The 20,000-nt window shown below is 45.8% G+C and overlaps 1 protein-coding gene across 2 annotated transcripts in view; it reads right to left on the bottom strand.

The window, feature by feature from the left end:
• The window catches only part of znf536 (zinc finger protein 536), a 170,179-nt gene that overhangs the window by 149,265 nt on the left and 914 nt on the right, over positions 1-20,000 (bottom strand). For both annotated transcript variants that reach the window (XM_027004754.2, XM_035520830.1), the window contains exon 2: positions 13,012-13,063. The gene's annotated coding sequence lies outside the window, so the exon portion shown is untranslated. The remainder of the gene's footprint in view (positions 1-13,011; positions 13,064-20,000) is intronic.

The raw sequence follows: 20,000 nt of genomic DNA, 5'->3' as shown, positions 1-20,000 counted from the left end.
GTCACATTTCTTGATTTCAAATGTTTGTGGGTTTCCCGCCTGCTGCCACAAGCTCTGCCCTCAGCTGCCGCTCCAGGTGTGACACAATTGCGCCTTTAAAGGCAACCTGCGACGAACGGACACGCACGAGTCGGGGGGCGTGCGGGAGCATCCTCCAGAGCCCAGAGCCGACACCGACCCAAGAGTGGCACGCACGCACGCTTCGCGCAGTCGGGAAACCACTCGGGATATTTGCCTGCCGCAGACCCACGCTTCCCGGGAGACTGAGCCAGGACCGGGAACCGACAGGTCCCGTTACAACCACAGGCGCCTGTGCAGAAAAGCGCTAACAGTAATAGAAGCAAAGCAGCGATGTGTTGACTTTATAAGAGATGAGAGGGGTGTATATACACCCTCCCTCTCTCCTAACACCCCCTTCCCCCCAACCACCCCTCCTGCACCAGCATCAGCACTCCCTCTCCCACCCCACCCGCCACCCCCACCCCGCCACCCCCACCCCGCCACCCCCCACGCCTGGCTCTCTAGCCGGCTGGCAGCCGAAGTTAACATTTTCACAGAGAATATTCCTTGCCTCCAATAGTGGAGCGTAATTCATTTTCCATCTCTGTTCATTAATCATTGTTAAAATTAGTGATCCATTTCTTCCACTCTGCCATCTGCACTCAGCTTCGTTACAAACATGACACCTCCCCGCATAATAAAAGCTGACAGGCACGAGGATGCCTTTCCAAATAGCTTTCTGCATATGTGCACCTCTACAACTGATGCCGTTGTCAGACAAAAGTAGGTTATTTAAGCAGCACTCCTTGCTTCGACAATGCACACACACACACACATACACAGACACACACAGACACACACACACACGCACACACACACACATGCACACACACATGCAAATACACACATATCACGGACAGCCACACAGACCAGATGCACATGCCCAAGAACCAGACATATATTTACATTTAAGCCAGATTTATCTGCATACAAATACAAATAGTACACACAGATTCAAAAACACACAAGCAAATCACTGGATGAATATACAATCACACACACACACACACACACACACACACACACACACACACAGATACACACACACACGCACACACACAATGTGATGTGAAGTGGTCTCTCTCAACTCTAAAAACCTTGGTGTATTCCCTGTGGCAGGTATCTGAAGTCCTAAACTGGCCATTTAAGCCAGCTCTCAACAGTGTGATTTACAAAGCACTTGTGTTACAATGTGCTATTGAAATGCATCACGCTTTTATTTCATCTTTCATTAACACATTTGTTGTTCTCCATTATTTTTCATTTTCGTTCCTCTGACCTTACCTCTCCATGCTTTGCTTCATATCAGAGAAGTGTGTTTGTGTGTGTGGGCGTAAGTGTGTGCATATGCATGCGCTTGTGTGTGCGTGTTTTCTTACTTACTGTACCATATTCTCATTTCCCAGATGGGAGCAAAAGGAATCTGAAACTGTCCTTTGTGAAATATGCTTAATGCTTCCACCTACACTTGAATGATATTTCCATTGGATATTACATATCAGAGTGACCTATTCTCTAGGCAGGTGGAGACAGACAGGCTCTTTGTTCTGTGCAAATGAGAGTGCATATTAATGTTACAATTTGTGTGTGTGTGTGTGTGTGTGTGTGTGTGTGTTTTTCGCTGCCTACATATTAAACTCTGAGTAGCATATGTGTAAATATGCCAGTGGCTCGTGAATGTTGACGTGTGACTAAGTGTGTGTGTACATGTGTGTGTGTACGTGTGTGTGTGCGTGTGTGTGTGTGTGTGTGTGTGTGTGTGTGTGTGTGTGTGTGTGTGTGTGTGTGCGCGTACGTGTGCGCCTGCGGTGCGCACTCGTGTGTGTGTGCTAACGTGTGTGTCAGTGGGTGTTTAGCGTGTCTCAGTTGGCTGGGGAGAGTATGGTCGTGCTGATATAATGAGCAGTTTGGACCAGATGATGCTCGTGTGTTAGCAGCCAGAGCCCTTGTGCCATCCCTCCAGATCCAGACCAGAAGCCTGTGTTTGCTTTCAGCAGGCCTGGGCTCGACTCCCCCTGGTGCCCCTGCCGTCCCAGGCGAGTCCATGGCTTCATGCTTGGCCTCCTCAGAGCCTCTATCCCACACTATCAAACTATATATATAGTCACACACTTCCAAGAGTGAGACAAGATGAGGCCAGGGGCCAGACCACAGAATGAGCTATCTATCTAACTGGTGTTTTAACAGCACTACACACACACACACCCACACATACACCCCCACACACACATGCACACACACACACCCACACACTTAGGGAGAACATGCTGATGTTTACAAAAGAAAGGTATCAGAATTCTTTGCATTAACACACACATCTAACAGAAGCACTAGAATAGAGACTGGCTCATACGCGAGAAGCACAGAGACTCATATGCTTTGTATGCAGAAACGCATAAACATGCCACAGAAATTCAGATACATCAAAAGATATTTCTTTCTTGTCCACAAGAAGACAGGACAGCAGCTAAATCAAGAGGTTGTTTCTTGCCACCGTGTTCATGGGAAAAGCCCGGTTTGTCTTTCTCAACACTCAACTAATATGATTCCTGTTAACCCCCAAAGATGCCCGCACATGTGCATGAACACACACACACACACACAGATAACACACTCTCACGCATACACACATCCCATGTGCACAGACGCATCTAATTTCTGGTTCTCAGCAGATCGCGAATTCCATAAAAAGTGATGAGGGACAGAGGCCAGGCCCCTCCGGACTGATTAGCATCATTTAAGAAATCGCACGGAGCTGAACGGCAGCGGCCCAGCCTCCAAGATGGGTGGCCTCTCGCCGCATTACAAGTCAGTGCCCAGTAAACTCATTTGAATTGAACGTTTAGGAAAACCACTCCAGTGCCCGGCCCTGTGCACAAATCGCCCTTTCACCCCCCCCGCACACACACACACACACACATATGTACTTATGTATTCCTCTTTTCTTTTTTTTCCTCTCCCACTATTTTTTGTCCTTTTCTTTCCCTCTAAGTGGCTTGAATGCTGGTGTCCGTGGAATACTGGCTAAGGTATGCATAGACATTAAAAGTCGAACAATACTTCTTTTCAAAGGTATGAAAATAACAAAAGAGAAAAGCAAGCCTCCCTCTCCCTGAACGCCTCCAAATTAGATAAGCCATGCAAATGGCTTAAATTTTTGTAAAGCTTTTGAGAAAATCCTACTTATGGTTGCAATTCTTTGCCAAAAAGTTCATCTGGCCTGTAAATTTAAGCATGGATTACAAATATTCAAATCATGAGCTTACTGTTCAAATAAACATTTCCAACAGGGAGAAAGTTGCAAGGCATACACTTTCAACATAATTCCTTTTCTGGCATTGCTGTGCTTCTTGGTCCTAATAAAAAAAAAAAATCTTCCCAAAAAAACACCAAACAAAGGAGTTAATTTTGTTGCCTTTTCATATCTGTTTTTTTTTCTTTTTTTTTCTGCAACAAAGTGAACAAACAGTCTTGAGATCTGCAACGACTGTAACTGTAACCTCCTATACAGTTACACTGTGCTGGGTGAGCAAGAGGGAGCACGTGTGTGCTGATGCTGTGCCCGTGACAGCGAAGGAGAGACACAGCGTTTCATACCGAAAGAGAAAGTGAGAGATGGGGAGAAAGAGAGATGGGCAAGAGGGAGGAGAGAGGGGCAAGAGAGAAGGAGAGAGGGGCAAGAGGGAGGAGAGAGGGGCAAGAGAGAAGGAGAGAGGGGCAAGAGGGAGGAGAGAGGGGCAAGAGAGAAGGAGAGAGGGGCAAGAGGGAGGAGAGAGGGGCAAGAGAGAAGGAGAGAGGGGCAAGAGGGAAGGAGAGAGGGGCAAGAGGGAGGAGAGAGGGGCAAGAGAGAAGGAGAGAGGGGCAAGAGGGAGGAGAGAGGGGCAAGAGAGAAGGAGAGAGGGGCAAGAGGGAGGAGAGAGGGGCAAGAGAGAAGGAGAGAGGGGCAAGAGGGAAGGAGAGAGGGGCAAGAGAGAAGGAGAGCAGCAGAGAGATGGCATAAGCAGGTCAGCTGCTAGCCACATGCTCTATGGAGCATCTCCTCTCCTCTTCCCTCAACAGTGCTGGACCCAAACTCAGCAGGAACTGCAGCAGTGAGCATATCTCACCACTGCCTGGACTGGCTGTCTCACCACTCACTACCTATGTCTTAGCCTCTTAGAGGAACATTTATATGGACCCACCGAGAGCCTGTTCTCCAAGAATCACATGACCACCCTCAGCGGTCGACAGAAAGTACAAGGCTTTTTCTTTCTTTTTTTCCTTTCATTTTATTGATTTAGGGTCTTTTGGTGTGTGTGGTGACAGCCGGTGCTACCCCGGGATCAGAATAGCCCCCTCTCTCTAAACTGAGAGCGTTGCATTAAAGTCTTCCACATTTGCGAAATTGCAAACAGATGCAACTCAAGTACCTGCAAATAATCTGCCAAGACCAATTTCAAAAGGGAGATTTCCAAATATGTGGAAGTCATTAGGACGTGTATTATTCCTCCGATGAGCGGGAGGCCAGGGCTGGCTCCAGAACCAGATGGGTGATGCTCTTATTTAGACAGGGGAAAAAATCCTAACATGTTATTCCGGCACAAATGAAGATATATAATGCCTACGAAACAATTACGCCCAAATATTGAAGTTTCAAAGGCAACAAAAGAATGTCAAATTTCTTTTCATCATGGCCTGCTGCAATCTTTCATCTTCTGTGAGGTTCTGGTTCTACTCTAGATTACACATGAAGTAAAAAAGTCAAATATTAAGTGGTGATGGTGGCTGTGTGTTCCTACCTTCAAATAAGCATTTGTCTTTTTGCCTTTTTCTCTCTTTCTTTGAGGAACAGCATGTGAACTTCTCACTCTCCCTCGCTCACTCTGTCATTCCCTTTCGTTCTCTTTCTCTCTCTCTCTGTCTTTCTGAAACCTGAAACCTCAAGCTGTATTTTCTAATTAAAAAAATTTTACCATCAAGCATCGTGAGAAGCTTCATTACAATATACATCAAACAGGCTCCACCCACCATCTACCATGCATCCTTAAGAGGAATATTAAAATCATTCTCATTATTCATTATTCTAATTTCATCCATGACTTTTTTCAGATAAAAGCAATATTCACAAAGAACATAACAGTGTGAAAAGCCTGAATGTGATCAGCCTGAAAGAGCTAAAGACGGTTTTCATCTTAAAAGATCGATCAAAATCAACCTTCTCGAAACAATAAGCGTTCAATCAGGCTTTTTGCAATTGTGACAGTAGGAAGCAGTTTAAGCTTTCCACCCACAACACACACACTCCTGTTCAAAAGCTGACAAACTGAGAGTGGGATAGGAGGGTGATCAAGTGCGGAAGAATGAACTGAATTCAAATTTTGTTTCCCTAGCCTACCTCTTCCTCTCTCTCTCTTTCTCTCTGTCTCTCTCTCTCTCTTTCTTCCTCTCTCATTCCCTCTCCCTGGTTCGCACCCATATTATTCGTTTCCTCTCTCGTTGTGGCTGGCAAAAGGAAAATTCTGTAATTGAGCAGTACAGAACATGTGCCCTCCCCACTCGAAGATGACAGATGGATTATAAAAACTTCAAAGGCGAGCATTTGGAGCACCAGGGGAGAGATGGTAGGTATTTGAACTATCATTCTTTACCCAGGAGACTATGGCTGCCTGACATGGTGCATACATCAAGGCACAGAGCAACCATACAGACATAATCTCTCTCTCTCTCTCTCTCTCTCTCTCTCTCTCTCTCTCTCTCTCTCTCTCTCTCTCTCTCTCCCTCTGCTATATATTTAACATCCTGTTATGAGCAACAGTCAGTCAAGCGCAGAAAACAAGGCGTGGGGGGAGAGGGACGAGGAGGCAGGGGCCCGGGGTGGCTTACGGAGCATAATACCAGGGCACTCAAGTTTCATAAGCTTAATAACACAGTTTCCATACGCCCTTCATAAGCATGGAACAGTGGGACAGGCTGCCGAGCAAACACGCATCGGTGTTTAGCCCAGTGCTGAGCGGAAAAATGCGGATTCATTTTCAGGAACTATTTCGTCTAATTATCCAGCCGTGCGGGCTAAGGATAGAAGCGCGTTTGCACGTGGTGTGGTCCCGCTCGAGCAGAGCTGGTGCTAAGTGGAGAGCACTGGTGCTATCACCCTTCCTCTTCCTCAGCCTCGCCTTACTTATGGCTGTGATCTATTAAAAAAACATGGCCATCTGTCCAACTTCCTTCAGCACAGAAGCAGCCTATGGGCAAACTACTTTTAATAATATAGAGACAAGATGTGTGGATGCCACCACGCATACCTAATGGTCGGGGGCCAGGGGGTGGGGGGTGGATCTGCCCCTGAACCCCCCCCCACACACACACACACACACACACACACCAAAAAAACCCAAACTGACACACAAACTCACACTCACACAAACACACACACATGGTGCTAAACAACCCTGCCATCTCTTTACATACATCTCTGTGTGGGTCCAAAAACTGCTTGTGTATAAAGACCCAAGGCTGTGTGTATATATTGTAGTGTAATGTACTTCATTGCAATTTTGAAGATCTCGACATTTCTTAATACGGTAGACTAGAGTGACTCACTGGAATGTGTGTGTGTGTGTGTGTGTGTGTGTGTGTATATATATATATATATATATATAATTGGTGCTATGTTGCTGACTGTAATGACCATCCCATAAGTGCAGTAGTTTAGATACTTACTGAATTTGTTTGCTTTTATTTAGGTTTAGACTGATTATACTAGCACACAATAACACTTCTCAGCCCTGCACATGAAAAGCTGCTTGATCCTGAGCCTTGACTTTGCACCCTCACAGATGCCCTTAGACCTTCAGGTTGACCTCTCTTTGGGACCTTGGATACATGTGTGCAAGTGTGTATGAATATGCATACATGTATGTGTATGTGAGTGTATTTAAGCGTGTGCGTGTGTATGTGTGTCTGTGTGTGTCTGTGCATGTGTGCATGTGTGTGTTTGTGTGTGTGTGCCATCTGCAGTGGGCCGTGCTGTGCCGCCCTTCCTCTGTGTGGTCAGCTTTTCAACGTCCATCAGGATTTCCCTCTTAATCCCACTGGATCATCCCATCACTGCTTAAAGGGTGTTTATATGTAATGGATTCCTTCTTCCTCTACCCACGCCCCACACTGAACCCTGCCCCATCACAATACACACACACACACACACAGACACACACATACACACAGTGCTTATAAATGCATTTCACTCTGTTCAGAGACTCTGCTTAATGTTTAGACTGTGTCACTGTGTTCAGCTTCTGCATGTTGCAGTATGTGAATATTCTGCACTCCTTGAAGGATGACATGAAGTGCATTAAAAACATGCCCCGTACTAATACACTATATAAAATCACGCAACACATCTTGAGAACCTTGACTGTTTCAAATTTTCTCATCCAATTATAGTCAGATACACCATTGCTGATCCTTCCACTAAACTCTATATCATTGTCTTGACTTCTCCCTCTTTCCTGCTCCTGTCTGTCTCTCTCTCTCTCTCTCTCTCTCTCTCTCACACACACACACATACACACACACACACACACACACACACACACACACACACATACACGCACTGGAATGACTGAACCTCCATGATTAAGATCATTCCTAAGATTACCCCTGACAACAAAATTTAGGAGAGAGAGGTACTGCAGTGAGCACAGTGAAGAGGGGGCACACTGGCAGTTTCGGCCTCTCTTCCTCGCACGCCCCAGCCGGACGGCCCTCGATCAAACGGCCGGCCCCACAGGGAGAGGGGCAGACCCTCGCGGCTCACACTCGTGTTGCTGCTCACACACCTAAGCTGTGCAGGGGAACCCCGATCAAAGTGGCAAAGACACAGCGATCTTGATCATGTTTTGAGGATGCATTCCGCCGCTTTTACAGGATAAGGACAAGAAGTAGATGACAGTCTGTGGCGCACGCGCGCACGCCTAATTCAAAGTGGATAAAAGGAGTCACGAAGATAGATGATCAAAATAAAATCAGGCCTACACAAAAGCACTAACAGGCACACAACAGAAAATTAGACGCAGACAGCTTTCGTATGCAATAACACAAATCCACATGCACACATACACCCATTCACACACACACACACACACACACACACACACTCACAGTGTTTGCAATGCTGCTGCAGGTGCTGTGAGATTCTAATGAAGACAAATAAACATGGAGGAACGCCTCCAAGTCTCGTAATAACAAATAAAGATCAATACTGTTCAGGGGAGAATTATTAGCCAGCTTTGCGAGTTTTAGCCAAAAGCCAGTGGGTCTGATTTGCGTGTCTTACTCATAACGTCCCTTGTTTCAGAGCAGACGTGGGCGAACACATGTCTACGCCCCCTCTCCCCGGCCACCGCCCTGAGTTCCTGCCATAGCTGCCGTAGGTGCTTTGTGAAGTATTGAGGGTTAAGTGGCCAGCCCAAGGGGAGCATGGACAACAACAGCAGCTCTCCACGTGGGCCCTGAACCCGGGACCCCGCGGTCGCAGGGCCCAGCTCCCCGACGGCTCCCCGACGGCTCCCAGGCGGCTCCGGCGCGCAGCCGCGTGTCGCCCGGGCCCTCTTTTGCCTCCAAACTCAGCACGGGAGGCCATTAATATAATCACAGGAATGTAGTGTGCGGCAGAAGGCCCCGAGGCTATGGCAATCAGTAGGGCAGAGAGAGAGAGAGAGAGAGAGAGAGAGAGAGAGAGAGAGAGAGAGAGAGAGAAACGAGGGGGAGAGGAGGAGAGGGGGCAGAGAGAGAGAGAGAGGGAGAGAGAGAGAGAGAGAGAGAGAGAAAGAGAGAGAGAGACAGAGAGAGAGAGAGAAACGAGGGGGAGAGGAGGAGAGGGGGCAGAGAGAGAGAGAGAGGGAGAGAGAGAGGAAATGAGAGAGGGAGAGGGGAAACAAGGGAGAGAGAGAAAGTGGGAGCGAGAGAGAGAGAGAGAACAAGAGAGGGGGCAGAAACACATAAACGAAAGGAGAGTCTTCCTGAGCATCCCTGGTCGGCCCGCGCCGAAATGAGAGGAGCTCAGGACCCTGGTAGCAGCGGGGGAGGGCGGCGGGACATGAGGAGGTTGGAGAGGGGGACTGAGGTTTAGCCATTTAAAGGAGACCTCCCACGAAGGAGAGCGATGACGGTAGAGAACAGGAGGGGCCGTGGGAGAAGTGGAGGGGGAACATGAATCTTCCTCCCCCAACCTTAGGCTTTTCTAGCTGGTTGATCTAGCGATGACTGGTCACAGTACCATCATCATGCAAATTTAAACAGAGACGATCTTTTACTTGCCTGACGACGGGCCCACGCGTACAGTAGAAAGTGTTAATTATCAACACCAGAGCAGGGCCCCCTCGCACACTCGAGTCATGTCGTCGACACCTAAACTTGTCATAAAAAAGGCTCTTTATAATGTGTGCGATGTTCATGACACTCTGACTTAGGGAAAGCAGGAGTTAAGCGTGTCACCAGAACGTCTCGTGGTTGGCCTAAGTACCGCTGCTTTTTGGAGAAGGACAAATAGCGGAGTGTTACGCTGGCTCATAGTGGAAAATGTAAACAGGAAACTAACGCACGACTTTGGGAAATGATTGTGCCCTTCCCACCACCTGGGGCAGAGAAGCACAGCACGTTTTCCAAGATGTCTTGTTCTGAGAAGCGGAAGAGTAACCCAAAGCCGCGACTCTGATATGTCAGAAGGGGATATCTCAACCCCAGTGTCCTTACTTCGACCACGACGTACTCAGCTACTGACTGTATCCACTACAGCCATCAGGCGGGATTCAGGGGGGCGCTTACATGATACCTCCTGTACACCATCGCTTGACCTTGGGCACCTCGCAGTGATCCTGCCATCCTGGACACATCATGTCGGGCGGGTTCCAGAGTGGCCCCGGGGACCCCAACCTCCCACGCTCACAGCCCGCCCTGCTTAACTCAGAACTCTCCCAATTACACCGATTGGCACAATTGCCATCACAAAGAAATGAAACAGGCAAACTGAGAGACAAACAACAATGTCTAGTGATCAAGACTAAAGAGAGAGAGAGAGAGAGAGAGAGAGAGAGAGAGAGAGAGAGAAAGCAATGTGAACGAAAACAAAAACAGACAAGAAAAGGAAGGTGGGGTCTGAGTGGCGCAGATATGTTTGAGGTGAGCTATAGCAGGAGGGGGAAGAAGCATCTTAAGACTTAAAAGGTGTGTAAAGAGAGCTGCGCATCTGGGGAATTCTCAACGAGAGGCCTTTGCAAATACTTCTCTGTAATAAGGCAGATAAATAAAGGCAAATTCCCCGAAGTAAATGCTGTTTAACTCTCACCTTCAGCAGCAGTTACTTAAAACACTCTTCACAGGACTGACAGCACTCCACAAACAAAGCAGCATGCCTGTTACCATAGAGTGATGGCAGGTGAGATGTTGTCTGTGTGGGTGTGTGGTGTGTGTGTGTGTGTGTGTGTGTGTGTGTGTGTGCGTGCGTGCGTGCGTGCGCGTGCGTGCGCGTGTGTGTGGGTGTGTGTGTGCGTGCGTGCGTGTGTGTGTGTGTGTGTGTATGTATGTGTGTGTGTGTGTGTGTCTGTGTGTGTGTGTGTGTGTGTGTGTGTATGTATGTGTGTGTGTGTGTGTGTGTGTGTGTGTGTGTGTGTGTGTGTGTGTGTGTGCGTGTGTGTGAGACACAGAGTCAGACAGAAAAAGAAGAGAGATATCTGTGTGAGAACAGAGAGAATATGGTGACGCAGCCATTCCTTTGGAGCGCCGCATCTACATTACCTCACGTTTGATATGATCATTCTTATCCTTGATACAACTTATTCAAACAATGCCATTAATTTTCTCTGTGAACTCCAACCCAAACAGTTAAATCTTTATTTCTTTTTTTCATTAACACACTTCTAGAAACATTTCAAAACCTTTTCAAAGAGGTGTGACATTAGTCATCATGAGCAAAGTAACTGTGTGACTGTGTGACCGCATGACTATGTGACTGTGACAGAGTGACTGCATGACTGTGACTGTGTGATGGAATGACTGTGTGACAGAATGACTGTGTGACAGTGACTGTGTGGTGGCGTGACTGTGTAACAGCATAACTGTGTGACAGAGTGACTGTGTGGTGGCATGACTGTGTAACAGCATAACTGTGTGACAGAGTGACTGTGTGGTGGCGTGACTATGTAACAGCATGACTGTGTGACAGAGTGACTGTGTGGTGGCGTGACTATGTAACAGCATGACTATGTGACTATGTGACAGAGTGACTGCATGACTGTGACTGTGTGATGGAATGACTGTGTGACAGAATGACTGTGTGACAGTGACTGTGTGGTGGCGTGACTGTGTAACAGCATGACTGTGTGACAGAGTGACTGTGTGGTGGCGTGACTATGTAACAGCATGACTATGTGACTATGTGACAGAGAGACTGCATGACTGTGACTGTGTGATGGAATGACTGTGTGTCAGAGAGCATGTATATCTGTCCTGTTCCGACACATGTTCACTGAGGTACTGGAGGATTTCCTGAAAGAACGAGCACCTCAGAATCCTTGAATGAAGCGACCTTGGACAGGGGCTTTCCTGAACACATACCTATATATTTAATATTTGTCCTTAAAAAAGAAAAGATAAAAAACCTGTGAGCATCCTCTCGCATTCATGCGAGACAGCACTGTGCAGGCCTGAAAATGTGGGCCGAGGAGGGCAACTCATACAGAAGAGTGTGTGCTCAAAGTCCGCAATGGTCATTAACATTCAGACCTACTTATTTACTTTTGCATTTCCAGAAAAACAGGTATACTGTCAGGTTAAATGGTGCCATGTTTTCTTCCTTTTTTTTTTGAATGATATTTGTGAGTAGCCATTTGAGAGAAAGTGACCCTTATACTGTATTTAGGCAGGGTCAGGCTAAAGCATTAAAAACAGCATCGGGCAAAACAAACCACACGCGGTAAAAAAAAAGTATCAAAGATGCTTAAAGTTTTTACCAAATAATCCATTTATTTCCGTGTGAATAAGCTGGGACATGAAATATAACTATTAACAAGCTGCAATATTCTCTTCTATTCTATTTTATCCGATTCTATTTTGATGTGGTGCTAAGGTTAAGGTCAGATGGAGAGATGTGGACCTGACGTCCTCATATTTCACTTCAGAGCACAGGCAGGGACGTGGCAGCGCATTAAGGAGCTGTGCAGGCAGCCGGTCATTTTGCTGACTGCTATCGAGCAGCAGCTATCCACGCTGGCGCGCACACATTTCTGGTAGCGTGTTCAAGAGCACAGCGCTGATATGTAAAGTACATCACCCCCTCTTTGTGTCAGGATCTCGAGCTTTCTTTCTACTGCCACTTGTCTCTCTCTTTCTGTACATCTCTATCTTTTTCTCTCTCTTCTTTCTCTCTCTCTTCTTTCTCTCTCTGTGCCAGGCTCTTGCTCTCCCTTTCTCCCTTTCCTGGCCTTTCCCTCTCATCCCCTCCCTCTCTCTCTTTCTCTTTCTTTTTCTCCTTCTCTCTCTCTCTCTCTCGCTCTGTCTCTGTCTGTTGCTAATTCCCAGGGTCTGATCTGTCTCTGCGGCTGGAGACGCCAATGCTATCATTATCAGCCAATTCAGCCAGCCGTTAAATGGTGGAATCAGGAGACATTTGCTCTCCTCCACTATCGCTGTGACATCATTACCGGGAGAATCAACAGCAAAAGCACTCTGACCGTGTGTGTGTGTGTGTGGGTGGGTGTGTGTGTGTTTGTGTGTGTGTGTGTGTGTGTGTGTGGGTGGGTGGGTGTGTTTGTGTGTGTGGTGGGTGGGGGGGGTGGGGAGGTGTGTGTTCATGTGTGTGTGTGTGTGTGTGTGTGTGTGTGTGTGTGTGTGTGTGTGTGTGTGTGTGTGTGTGTGTGTGCGTGCGTGCACAACATAAAGGGATATGTTATGGGCATAACAATAAGAGGGACCTACCTGTGAGATAGCAGGGGATGTATCACAGCGTCAGAGCAAAGTTCCCAAGAGTCTAGGGAAAGAGATAGACAGACAGAGACAGAGCGAGAGAGAGAGAGAGAGAAGGAGAAAAAGAAAGAGAAAGAGAGAGATTAGTCTCATTCGCACATGTAGTATAAATGACAGCTATGGCACAGCTTGTGCAGGTCTTTTTAATGCCTCATTCCCACTCCTGCTCACTGTCTCTACTCTCTAACCTCCACATGTGAACCCCACAGCCAGATGAGCTGCTCTCCTGTTCCTAAAGCAGGGTCACCCGTGTGTCTCTGGCCCTCTCCTCTTTACAGGAGCAATCATCGTCATTTAACTAATATGCCTTTTTAACCGTGCTCCTGATTAACACCAGTCACCCTGCCACCCCTTTCTACTGAGAAAAAGAAAAGCACCTGATGTTATAACACCACTTAAAAGGTTTCTACTCTTTGTGTACTTTTAAATGATAGGTCCTTCAAAGTCAGGACAAATAACACTTCATCAACCATGACTGTCACATTGGTTCAAAAGCTCCCCTATCAGCATTTTAACCTTCACCTGCATAAGTCAAGGGAGGAAAAAACAAAACAAAACAAAAAAAAAAAAAAACCATTAAAGAAGGTGAATAAATCAGGGGATATATGGAACATGAAGTATCACGCACTGAAGGAAAATATGCAAATATAACTACACTGCTGTAGTTAGCCTAAATAACACGCCATTAAGACAAACACACTACAAAAAACTAAAAAAATTAAAAATAACAGTTGGACCCTAAACAGCCAACCTTAACACGTTTGGCACAAGCAGGACGGTCCTAGCCACTGCTTGTCTAAAAACCGACTGCTCATGGCTAGAAATTGTCAAAATATTTGCAGCAGTGGAATTCCAACAGGCAAGCGGTGCGGGTTTCCCTACAAAGGACCCATCTTCCCTGGGTAGCAAGTCGAGAGAATGAGTGGAGACAGAAAACCTAAAATCCCCCAGGCTAAAGAAATCCAGCTATTGTAGTAATAACCCGCGAGACCTGGCTGAGAATGTACAGCTTTCAGAAGCACTTCTCATCCTATTTGTAGCACCACCACTGATGTGAGTGTATGTGTGGGTGTGGGTGTGTGTGTGTTTGTGTGTATGTGTGTGTGTGTGTGTTTGTGTGTGTGTGTGTGTAAAAAAAGAGTGTGTGTATAGCACAGGTCACTTTGCTGCCCTCTGTGTTTCTCTGTAAAACATGCTTTTTTAAAAAAAAAAAACACAAGTACAACTTCTCCCAACAAATACACGGGTTTGCCTATAATTCCAAAATGTTTTTTCACCTCTCCTCAGCTAGTTTTTTTTTTTTTTGTTCCACAAGGCAAGTTTCATTAAAGATCCAATTATGCAAATGAGGTCCTGAAGAGCCAGTTGAATATGCAATATAATAGTGTACAGTAATAGTTCAACACAATATACGGCATCAGGGGCAGATTTACGAGGCAACATAACTGCTACGCCTCCGTCCTTTGGAGAAAACCTCTTGATCATAATTAAAGGTGCAGGGGCCCTCTTTACTCTATTCTGGCAGCCATCTTGCCCAGTCCCCTTGAGGGGACCTGTTACTCCCACTAGGGGATGGGGGGGGGGGCGGCACCATTCGCCAGGGTCATGACCTGGAAACAGCTCAAGAGCAGGCGTTATTAAAGTTGCCCGATTATTTCAGGACATCCCCTAGCACTGGTATGTGTTAGCTTTAGCTTCTGCTTTCAGAGGTAATAGAGGTATCTGGCGCTATCCGTGGCCTTTCAGATATTTGTCAGTATTTTAAGAGGTCTGCGGAGAATGCAAATCGGCACGGCACCATGTGCTTTGGGCCTGTGATTGACAGACAGTTGCCTAGCTGCGAAATGCCTTGTCTGGTGAGATGACATGGCTGTAATTTTGTGCCTCTTGCCTGCTTGGCAGCAACTCATTCTCTCACCCTGCGACACGGAGGAAAACCAGCTTTAAAAAGTCCATCCTCCAAAGAGCTTCAAGTGCAGTCAGCGAGCGCAGAATCAGGCTGCACAGGCAAGATCCCAGAAGCATGGTGGCGCACAAGAGCAGCAGAGAGAGAGGCAGCGAGGGATGGCGGACATGAGGTGGCTGTCGTCGGCCAAAGGGCAAGGCCCGAGTCAGGGCTGTCCGGCTGTCCAGCTCTCTCTCTCTCTCTCAAGGCTGTGTAAACCCCAAGAAACTCATCACGGTCTGCTGTTCAGCCAAGGGGACTGCTCACATGCTCTCGAGGTCCCGCCTCCTCACTCTCACGCCTCACGCCTCCAAGCCCTGCCTCCAGACCCTGCCTCCTCACATGAACCGCCCAGATGGAGAAGGGCTGCCATCGAGCGTCATTCATCCAGGCTCGCTTTCACAGATCACATAAAAGTGCATATAACATGCTTCACAAGTTCGAACAGCATTAGATCACGCCCTAAGAATGTGGCTATCGTAAAGCTCTGGAGAATTTCCACTGCTATAGCTACATTTCTTAAAACACCTTTTGTCTCGAGTAAAGCCGTAACACCAAGGAGTTGAGACCGCCACTCTATTATATTTTACTTTTTTTAAAGTTGCACTGAAAAATAAATCAACATATAAACAAATAATTGTTCAGCTATTTTGAGGTGGTTTAGTTGATGAGTAAGGTAATCTACCAGAATCGATCAGGTGATCTTGTATGTACTGTCTGTATGATATCCCCACACTTAGACACTCTGGCTGGCTCTCTCTTTCTCTTTTGTTCTTAGGAAAATGGAAAGAATGGTAAAGAGAGACAGAGGGACAGAGAGAGAGAGAGAGAAATAAAAGGTCGTGGCAGGAGTGATTTGTGATTTCTACCCAGCCGTTCTCTCTTCCAGATGAATTAAGAGCCGAGTGGAAAAAACTTACTTGAATATGAAACATCTGCACACATCTGTTCAGCTATGTCATCTGTGCTTGCACTGGGTTTTACTGTGATGTATGCTTATTCTGCATTTCCCACTAACCCTAAAAGCAGCATTACTCGATAGATTTTTCCTCATGGAAAGTGCCTCCGGGTGAGGTTGAGCACAATGTATTATCTTGGGTCCATTCTCTCTCTCTCTCTCTCTCTCTCTCGGCAGACAGACAGACGTTCTTTCTGGTGGCACCCTGGTATGAGACTGTGGAGACAAGCTCATCCGGCACCACCTCATCTGTCAGGGCACTCTTTATTCTTAGATCACACACTGACGTCTGTGATTAGCCTGCTCAAAAAACTTCTACTCTTTAGCCCTCTCTTTCTCTCGCTCACTCTCCGGCACTCGAACGCATGCAGAATGCTTCACAAATCAGCGCTCAACTCTAAATGACATGCAAAGCATTAAATGTTCTTTTTCAACTATAATTATTTGGTAAAGACAAAAGTTGACAACTGTCAGTAGTCACAAACTAACTCCCATTCGTATGTTGCACGCGATGACATGATGAACTGTGCCTTCCACGCTACATGACGGATATTGAATGACGGGCCTTACAAGCTTAATCAATTGAGAGAGACAGGCCTAAGAGAAATACGAGGCACTGCAGCTCGAGCTAAATGTGTGCTGGTGAGACAATAGGAAAAGGATTTCTACTACAGATCGGTGTGAGGCCACACCCTGACTTATAACATATTATTTAGAGATGCCCAATAATAGCTACAACTTGCATGCGACTGACATGTTGATTAGTGGAATATGTATTTTCACACAATACTGTATCAACAGTAACAACAACAACAACAACATAATAATAATAATAATAATAATAATAATAATAATAAAGAAGAGGAAGAAGAAAAAGAAGTGTATTATTTATTTATTTATTTATTTATTTATTTAATATTATTATTATTATTATTATATGAATCAAATGTGATTTTCCATAGTGAAATCTAATTTAGTTATCAAAATAGATTAGAATGGCAAATCATGGTTATGAGCAAAAATTCTGTGACAAATTATAGATGCAAATTTTCTCCTGTTTTAAAGAGTCCTACCATACAACTCTCCCGTCCACACTGATTTCATGGTGGTGTTATCATTAGGGCTAATATATTACCCCTTTTCCCTAAAGTTAACTTAACCTTGCTCGTCAAGGTTACTAACAAGCCCCAGCACAAACTTGCTCCAGTGTGGTAGCCCCCGAGCACCTTGCAAGCAACCAAACAAACAAACATAGTTGTTTGGACGTGGAGGGATTCCGTGACCACATGGGGAAAGGCCTTCGTCTTCGGAATAGGCAAGGAGGGGAGGTGGGCTACCGCAGGAGTGGGGTGGGGGGGTCTCCACAGCACATATCAATTAATACCTAATCGTCCCGGCCTTGCTGCCACTCCGTCCCCCCAGAGCAGCCTGGCTAGGGCCCGGGCATCTGGAAGACAATTTCCTCCAATTAAAAGGAGCAGAGAAGCATTTAAGTGTGGAATGGCTGTTTGATCACGTCTCCGAGGCTCCGGGCCGGATCCAGTCGGCTGAGCTGGAGACTGACAGGCCTGAAGAGTGAGGTGGGGGGGGGGGGGTCTGAGAGAGAAAGAGCGAGGGGGAGAGAGAGAGAGAGAGAGAGAGAGAGAGAGAGAGAGAGAGAGGAACGGGGCCACCCGCGCCTGCCCCATGCCCCTGCCTCCCAATGCAGCCGCAAGCTGTGGCATGGGCTCAGAGATCAGCACCTCACCACGGCCGGCTCAGCCAGGGAGCGGGACCGGTGGACGCACAGACACGGCCCGGAGCCTGCCAAGTCCTGCCGCGCAATGCATACCCTGCCCACCGCACGAGCACAGGACGCATATGTAAATGAGAACACAGGCACCAGGGAGGAGACATTTTGACAGGATTGGCTTGGGCTGTTTAGCCCCGGCGAACTGCTATCGGTTCCATTGGCAGAGCATATTCACAGGAGTCTCCACTTCCTCCTTCACTGCATTTAAAAGACTTGAGGGGTGCCTTTTTTTCATCTGAATAATGATGGAATTCATGGGGCCACGTATAATGCCCTAAAATGTTAGTGATATTACAGTTACAATGATGGTGAAATTGTTGCCAATTTAATCAAATGATCAGCACAAATATCAATTTGACTAAAGCATATCTTGTGTATTAATATTAGTGATGTTTATTTGTTAATTAGTCAGATATTAGAAGGTAGAGCACAGCTATATTAAAAAAGTATTAAGACAATTAAACAAATGCATGAACAATCATTCATCCCTGAGTTTTTCATGTTAAGTAAATATAGTGATAAATTAGTCACATTAATTGCAGGCATAAAGTAAGCACTAGTCTAAACACAATGGCCTAAAACCTGCGTAGACAGACTTGAATATATCTACATACAGCACCAGTCTTCCTTAAATAATTTTCTTCTTCCTTGCTTCTCAAGCATCAAAATGCACCATGTGTCTCTTTTATCTGGGTGTTTATAATTTCTTTAATTTAAATTAATTTGTTTGTTCCAAAACACCACACATGTCGAAGGTGACCCCACATATGTAAGGGGTCGAATGCTGGAGGTTTTTGAGCATGTGAGCTGACTGCATCTCAAATCAGAAAATGAAAAGAGCTGACAAAAATGTCTACGCCCAGACACTGTTACAGACATAATATCCGCCTAGCAAATACCGTTAAACAATGACGGTCTCTTATACTGTCCATCTGTACATTCCGCACTTGTCTCTTCCTTTTACCATGAATGCGAGGGGAAACGGTTACCTCATTCCAACATACAAAAAACAAAATAAAAAATCAGAATTAAAAAAAACAAAAAGGAATAAAAACATGAACATTATTGGTGAACAATTGTTGACTTTTATTAATGTACCACGAGTTCTAAAGCAGCTTCACTCTTGCTGGGGTCATATCTCCTTATATGGTCGAACGTCTCCTTAAAAACTTACAGTGGGAACAGCAGAGACACCTGCATCCTGCCTTTACAAGTTATTCTAATAGACTTAACAGACCGTGCTGCTTTGTAGATATTCGTAAAGGGTTTTCGCCATATTTATGATTAAGCTTGCTATCTGAGCGTGCACTTGATAAACAGTAAGACAGGACTGTTCTTCGCATCCTATTTATCATTCTGAGCATGTTTTAAATATTGTGTTAGAGGTATTTTTAAAAGTTATTAAATCCGAATGTAACAAAACCGTGAAGTTAATTTACTCTAAATCCCCACAACGGTCTAGAAAAATCTATGGTGGGAATTAAAAGAAACCGATCACCTCTGTATAACCTAAATTTTCATATTTCATTATGTTAACATCGCAGTGTTGGCTCCTTTTCTCTCACGCTGAAACCTTGCAACTTTCTGTTTCCTCTGAATAATTATTTCCAGATCGGACTACATTTTCAACAGTCGTTAAAACCTTCATTTTCTGTGGAGACATGCATGTTTGCGTCAGATAAAAAGGTTTTAAGCCTCATATGACATTTACCCCTCAGTTGTTGATGCCATCATAACGTTCCTCAAAGCATAATGCGAGTCTTCTATTCATAAGAGGTCGATCACAGCACAAAATGGCAGGTCCACCGGCTCTTCATCTCCCAAGTTTTGACACATGCATGGCATGCACGGGATAACTTTGATCCTAATTCTCCAAAGATCTTGCATTCAGGTTAAGCTGAAATTCCAAATGCAATCCCTTGAGGTGATACCGACAAAGTTGGAGACAGAGAGATTCGGGAAGAGAAAAGTTTCTTAGCCACATATCCCTGTTTAGCCAGCAGTAGCAAACAGGAGGGGAGTATTACAGTAACCCATCACTTTTACCGCGTCGCCTACCTTTGATTGCCACTGTACGTGAGATGTAGAAACGATGTTGTCAAAACAATACATTACGAAAATGAAATTAGATATAACGGTTTCTTGTGAGTTGGTTATAAGCAGGAGTCCGATGTCTTCCCAGTTGCTTTCGATATCAGGCTGCTTTTATCCCCGACAACCGTGCATGACAAGCGGCACCGCTTTAG

This window comes from Electrophorus electricus, chromosome 21 (genome assembly GCF_013358815.1).
Source record: "Electrophorus electricus isolate fEleEle1 chromosome 21, fEleEle1.pri, whole genome shotgun sequence".
In the NCBI taxonomy this organism is placed as follows: Eukaryota; Metazoa; Chordata; class Actinopteri; order Gymnotiformes; family Gymnotidae; genus Electrophorus; species Electrophorus electricus.
This window is presented reverse-complemented; position numbering and strand designations above follow the sequence as displayed.